Source organism: Pterocles gutturalis, unplaced genomic scaffold, assembly GCF_000699245.1.
Source record: "Pterocles gutturalis isolate BGI_N339 unplaced genomic scaffold, ASM69924v1 scaffold916, whole genome shotgun sequence".
NCBI classification, from domain to species: domain Eukaryota; kingdom Metazoa; phylum Chordata; class Aves; order Pterocliformes; family Pteroclidae; genus Pterocles; species Pterocles gutturalis.
This window is the reverse complement of record NW_010105091.1, coordinates 23,940-31,066: the sequence shown is the minus strand read 5'-3', so window position 1 is coordinate 31,066 and position 7,127 is coordinate 23,940.

The following is a 7,127-nucleotide window of genomic DNA, read 5'->3' as shown; positions in this document are numbered from 1 at the left end:
CGGCCGTTTTGGAGGAGCGTAGGAAGGGCTTTGTCTCCGCAGTGTAGTTTCTGGCTTTGGTTTCAGAGCAGGCGGGAGCGTGTGCTGTAGGCTTGTTGTCTGCCGTGGGGGGATTACACAACTGCGTGGTTGTGGGGTGGCTGTGGGGTTCAGGAATGGGCTCCATCCCCGTCTGCTGGAGAGGTGAGGCTGTCATCGCGAGCACAAAGCTGTCTCGGCAGAACGATGTTCCCGATTCCTGTGAAATCTCCCAGGAACGTCCTCTCGCTGTGCAAGGAGTTGCAGCTCTGAGATACTTTATTACTGCAGAACTTGCTTATGGGAAAGATAATTAAAATTGAAGCTTTGATCATACGTTAATGAATGATGGTCTGACTTTTGGACAAAGTCCTGAAAGCAATTATGGGAAGAAATGCTGCATAAGGCCTGGGTTTTCTTGAATCCTGCTGTGTTTCTCAAAATGAGAAATTGGATGGGGCAGACTGGTAAACGCTGTAATTCATAAGTTTATGTGATTTCGTTAGTGGTTCTGGTTTTTTTTACCTTTATATTTATGGATCATTATATGTTGGTGGTTAAGGCTGCCATTAAAGCACAAGTAACTGTTTCATGTTGGAAATGGAAGGATAATTATTCTAGAAAATGTCTTCTGTTAAGTCTCTTTGTCATGTGCCCTGTCCAGAAAACGGTGCAGGTCCTCATTAAACACATGTAAGCTACAGTTACAAGTCTTCCAATGTTACCTCGTGTAGAGGACTTCATTGTAGGAGACTATATAGTGATTTTTTTTTTTTTTTTAATTTCCCTGCAGAAAACAAGAGTACTGTTTCTCAGCTTTCAGCTGTTGCTGGCTTCTGTGTAAAAATGTCCCTTGGAATGACTGAATCTTCCTCCTCAATACTTTTCTTTTTTTTTGGCAGTTCATGGACTTGTATACGTGTTATTTTAAATAGGAATGTTTTCCTAAATTAACTAACATAATTATCTGTAGCTTCATAGTAGTTAGATTTTTTCCTCATCAATTTAAATGCTTGAAACAAGAAGTGTTCATAATGTATCTGTATACATACAGAAGTTGGCTTACGATTGTTTCTTGACTGGACATTTCTTTTGAGCCTTCTTTTTGGTGCTTTTAGATTTTTATCTGTTCTTACTATATAAACTCCATTGACACATTTGTGCTCGGTCTCAGTTTTACTTTCTGACACTGAATATGTACCTTTCACATTATATGAGAAACATCAACTTTCTTTTTTTATATTGCAAATGTTTCTTGAAAGTTTCTTGCAACTCCAATAACTATAATTTGAAATGTCTTCTCTGTGCAAGGCCATGCAATATATTGAGTTAGGCAGGTAAACAGTCTTCCTCTCACTGCTTCTCTTCATTCTTTTGTATCGGGATGAGATTTCATTTGTGTAATTGCAGCACTTGATTTAAATTCTTTTTGCCTGCATAGTTTTTGTGCTAACTTTAAATGAATTATTGTTAATGGTGTATTTTCTTTACTTTTTTTCCCCATTACTTTGGAGGTATTCAGAAAAAAGACTTTGTGTTTTTTCAAGGCATTATTTCCTAGTTTTGTTTCTGTCTTCACGCAGAAGTGGAACACTTGCTTAATTTGTCTGTCCTGTGCTTGCCACAAAGCATTGCACTAGGAAGTATAGTACATCCCATGAAAATGTACAACTCTTGCCTCCAATTTAAGTATTGGAGAATTTAATGGTGTGGTTATTTCTTCTACAATAAGTAAGACTATTAACAAGGACTTCTATAAGAACCCTTGTTTTTAAATGTGCCAACATTTTTCTTATACTGTCCAATTACATTAGTTTATTTAAAATCATGGGTCTGATGTTAAACAGAGTTTCTACTTTTGGCTCATAAAGAGATAGAAATAGCTACCAGTTTGCGCAGAGTTTTGGATATATATATATAAGTTCTCTCTGTGTGTGTATATATATACATATATATATATATATAGTTAGAGCTATAAGGTTTTAGCTTGCCCTCGAGAACCAGCTGGTGCAACACATGCTTCTGCGTCACTTGATGCAGATGTGTGGCTGTACAGACTGTGGGACTTTGTCTGCTGCAGCTGCTCATAACTGCCCATTAGCTGTAGATTACTGCTTCCCTTGCTCTACTGGTGAAATGGTTTATAGGAGCACTCTTTAATCCACTTAGTCAAATGTATCTGGGTTAGCTCTTGCCACTTACTTAAATTGTCTAAACTGACAGGGTTGATTTTTTGCCTGAAGTAGATTAGGGAATGTGCCTGTGACGTGTGCTGCTGGCAGAGCTATGGGGTCTAATTTTTGGTAGAGAGGAAGAAGCAAACAGCTGGGACAGTAATGCTTTTGAATGGCAGAGCTGTTCCTAGGCTGTTGCAGACCCTTCGTGATGTATACCAGATCTGCATGGTGCTGGATACCCTAGCAGCGCGTACTTGACAGGGTTGCATTTCTGCTGAATTAGCTAGAGCATGAGATACAAAGTTTTTATTAGCTTTATGCCCTTTGTAGGATGGCAGATGACACCTAATCTGGCATGAAGATGAGAGTAATGCTGGCAAACAACTCTCAGGCCATAGCAGCCGATGATGCAAAATTAACTCCCTACACTTTTTTGAATTAATTTGATAGTGGAGTAAGAGTTAGACTGGATGAACACTTTGCATCAAATGGGTGTAAAATTGGTTCTGTATTAAATGCTTTGTAGCTCAAGTTCCTACATTCTTGCATTGTAGATTGAAAGAATGTTCACAGTCTGAGTAAACACGAAATCACTGAAATGTTGTTTGATTTGGTTATATATACTTTAGAAATAGATTTAAATTAACTGTAATTATCCACTGCTTTTACTATTTCTTTTCCAGCTGTGGCTGGTCACTCCAGCTTTATTATATTCTGGCAAGAATCTCCATTAGGAATGATTATCAAATACATTTAGTGGGTACACAAGTGGTATTTGCAGCAACAGAAACAGATGTTTTGCACCAGAAATAAAGTTAGTGTTAGGTCTTTTTTATAAAGAACAAAACACCCAACCAAAACCACCCCCCCCCCCCACCTCAAACCCAACCAAAAGCCCCCATGAGCCAGTGTGGAGGGGTTTTCATGCTGTATGTTCGTATGGCATATGTTAGCATAGTTTATTTGTTCAGAGTCAATTTCAGGTAAATGGAAATGCACTCGAACTAGAGCAACAGTTACACAACTTTTGCACAGCTTAAATTGCTCTAAAATTCTCAGTGAACTTTAAACTGCAGTAGCTCATTTTGTAAGCAAGCCTTTGAATCAGGGTACTTTTTAAATACTTAGGTAGAATAAGGTTTTGTTCTTGTGGGGAAAAAGATTAATGTTTTTCCCTATCTATGCAGCATGCAGTAATTTTAAAATATTTTGTTGCAGATTAAATGAGTGATGACGTGTTAATACCAAGTTAGAGCTGAATGTGAATGTTTACCTTAATTTTTTTTTAGTGTGTTCTCATTTCAACCACATGTTGTTGTTTGTGTTTTTTCCTAGGTTTTCTTTTTTTACTAGCTTAAATCACTCTGTTTTGCTTCAGAACATGGCTTTTGTGTTTGGAAAATGTACACAAATTTGCAGCTGTGGGTTTGGATGCCGCTGGCACCAGCAGTATCTCTGAGCTTGGTGCAGCTCTGTATGCAGGCATGCAGTGGAAACGTCCTGCAGTACTGTGTCTTTAGCTCTAATGCATAGCTCCTGTTGCTTTTCAAGCTAGGATGGATCATCCCCCTTCTCTTTCCATTTGATTGCATATCCTCTCTGTCCAGGCTGGAATTCACTTCTATTTTCCTCACTTTCTGAATCGTGCCTGATGTTCAACTGCACCAAATCAAGGGAGACCCTACTTTTCAAGCCTGTTCTTCTCCGCCTCCCCTTGCCTGCATGCTTGCCCTCGCATCAGGGACTGGGAGAGAGGGCTCTTCTGCAGGCTTGCCCTGCCAAAGGGTGTCACTGCCTGTGCAGATTCAGCTACAGACACATTGGAAATGAATTCTTAATCCTGTCTTTGACAGGAATGCAGAGTCAGCTCCTAGCTGCTCTGTACTGCGGTTTTGGAATCTCAGTTTTCAGGTGTGTTTGATGTTTTTGTATAAATGAAAATAAAACTGATGCACATTTTTCTTTTGTTTTCTGTATTTAATAATGAATATAGAAATTCTGCTTCTTGAACATAAGTATTGAAGGCTTTCACCAAATGTCAGTTTCAGATCTGAACTTCTAAGTTCATTAATCAATTGAAATTGTCTTAATTCTATAAGTAGACTACAGAGCATGAAATGGTGTAGTTCATAGAAGAATAAATTATTCTTTTTTTGTATAAGTAAACTTTACTTAAAACTAATTAAGAAGACAGTACTTTGAGCTGTTATTTCCAGTAATACTACAAGTTTTCTCTAGTTTTATTATTTGAAACCAAGGAAACCAATTACATAAAAATAAAAGCATAAGCATTCCATTTTAATTTTCAGGAATAAGACTGCCTGGTATGTGTTTTGTGGTTGGTTTGTTTGTTTGTTTGTTTGTTTTTTTCTGAGAAAGTTACAGAAAATTAGCTACAATATTTGTACTGAGTCAGATATAATTTAGCAGTAATAAATATTACTACTATGGCTACCTGCAGACTTAATTTCTAATACAAAGTTGTGTCTATAGATTTTCTATGGCATGTCTGTCTAAGATAAACATTTTTAGACCTACTGTTACTGTGAGATTTTCTGTTTGTTCAGAAAAATAATCTAGAAGCTTTTAAAGGAAACTTGGAGTCAGCTGCTGACCTGATTTAGTACTATTGCTAATTTTTATTAGGTTTTTAGTAGATTGTAGTGCACACTGTGTTTTGTCCAGGCTTTAAGGTGATAATTCTGACAGCAGGTACTAAGTTAAAGTTTTCAGGCAGGTACATGTCTATGTGTGAGTAGGTACATAGGCAGAAATACTTAATTTTTTTTTTTTAGGTTTTAATTTGAATAGCTTGGCAACACATTGTTCCCTCCGATAAAAAATTTGACTTGACCTTTCAGGTTTTTTCATTTCAGGTAGGGAAGTAGGGTATTCAAGCTACAGTCACCTGTATGATTTGCTCATATTTAAGATATGTTGAGGTTTCTGTTTGTTCATTGTATTTCATATTTTTATCTTAGTGAGGGGGTGTAGAATGGTTTTTGTCTAGTTTGTTATGGAAGCAAGCTGGGATAGCTGTTGCTTCTTTTGCCTCTCCATAACTGTGAGGTCCATACTGTAAACCTTGATCAATAATATTTTGAAACTTATTCTTAAACTGTTTGCTTTTTACATTCAAATTGTATATGATTGTGAATAATTGACTAACCCAGACTTTAACACTTAATGTTAAATGTTAATGATGAATGCCAGACAAGGTGTAAATTCCGTTATATTAGTTTGGCTCAGGCATTTCTTTCCTTTCTGGATTCTGGATTTACATTTATTTTACACAGATTTTCTATTTCTTTACCTGTTATGGCAGAGTATTTAATACCATTTGCAATTTCCATTGCTTCAATCCTTGATAAATAATGTCAGATAAGCTGATGTCTGCATGAAAAATAATTTAATCAACAAAATATATATGCTTGTTTGACGTACTCATCTTGAAGTCTTAGCAAATGTTCGAGCACATCTCCTTTCAGTATTCATGAAGCAAGCAGTTTTTTTCTGATCCTAAATCAATAAACTCTGTGGTACTTTGCTATAAAATATTTTTTTCTGCAGGAAAATAACTAAAATATTTTCAGACCAATTAATGTGCATTGAAACTCTTGTATTCAAGTGAAAAATAGCTTCACACGTGATGGCTTCCTTCATGTAAAGCTCATACAACCAGCTGTTGAGTATGTAGCTTCCTGTGATGTATCACTCTTCTCAGTTGATTTAACATGTTGCTGCTGCCACAGGAGTCTATTTTGCTCCCACGTAGGAGGACCTTTCCTTTTTCTCACTCTCACTCTGCTTATCTGGTGTTACATCTCTTTGGTGATCTGATTCAGACCACTGAAGTGGTAGAGCTTGTTGTTTGTTTGTTTATATTTTTTGCAGATAAGATCCCTGAGGTAGTGGTCTGACTAAGGTGGTCAGGCAGGCACAATATTAGCAAGTGTTGAAGTTGTGGGGCTGGGGAAGAAGGCGTGTTCCTGGAGTGTACAGTTCCAGCCAACGGTTGCATCCCTTTGCTTGTTGTGTTGACTATGCCATTGTACCTTTGCTTCTTTTCAAGATGGTGTTGTTTGAGCATGGGAGGTACTATTTTTTGGATTCTGTCTCTTCAAAATAATGCCTTTTCAATGGCATAGGATACTTTGTGTATCTTCTTTGCAATATAGATGCAGCAAACACTGACCAGTTCAGAAGGTGACCTGAGCTGTAATTTAACGTCTGTAATTCATTGGCTGCTGCTCATATTTGCTTTTGTAACAGTTACTGTAGAGGAAGCCTTTTTTCAGTTTTGGATAATAGCCCTATTTTGCAAGCTTCCCCTGTGGAAGAGAGAAAACTTTGGACTCTGGTCCTCTGTATTTATGTGGATAAACCAGTCTTTGTGGAAGTAAGGTGTGATGCTTGTTGTATGAGAGCTGTAAAATGTATTTGTGTAACCCTCTCTAAGTCCATCATAATCATCACCTATTTTTGAAGTAACAGCCTAAAATTGTAAGGATATTTCCCGTGGATGTGTGAAACATACTGGTATGAATTATGTGTTTTGAGGTGCCTGTGAATGTTCTATTTCAAAGGCAATACCTAATATATATAATCCTAATTTTAAAGTATTTTTCTATTGTTTTTAAGAGTACTATCTAAAATTATTGTTTAATATTAGTTTAGCATAAAATGTTTTCTCAGTGTTCTCAGCTCCTTACCTCCAGGTATAACTGGTTTCTCTGAAGACTCTTATTCTTTGTAGATTTTAGGCTAAACAACAAGGGAAATTTTAAAATTAATATTCCAGAAAGCTTAGTCTGGTCTGGCAGTTAACAAAATAAATCTTATCTTTTAATCTTGCCTTTCTCAGAATGGCTTTTATTTTCTGCCCCCATCCCACTCCCTTTTTTTAAAATTCCTTTATGTTGAACTAAAGAT